The following is a 246-nucleotide window of genomic DNA, read 5'->3' on the forward strand; positions in this document are numbered from 1 at the left end:
AATGTGTGATTGATTAATAGACATTATATAGAGAGAGGGAGAGGGAGAGAGCAAGATAGGTAAGAGCAATGCATTAGTCTGCTAGTGTAATTGTATGATCGAGAAGAACATATTGCACTGTCAAACGTCCAAACACATCATATACCGTTAAATATAGCGAACTCTCACCGCATTTCGGAAATCCACATATTTCCAGCTGCATTCCCACGCACGCATGCAGACAATTATGAATAACAGGCCTTTTTA

The sequence above is a fragment of the Penaeus monodon genome, chromosome 28 (genome assembly GCF_015228065.2).
Source record: "Penaeus monodon isolate SGIC_2016 chromosome 28, NSTDA_Pmon_1, whole genome shotgun sequence".
In the NCBI taxonomy this organism is placed as follows: Eukaryota; Metazoa; Arthropoda; class Malacostraca; order Decapoda; family Penaeidae; genus Penaeus; species Penaeus monodon.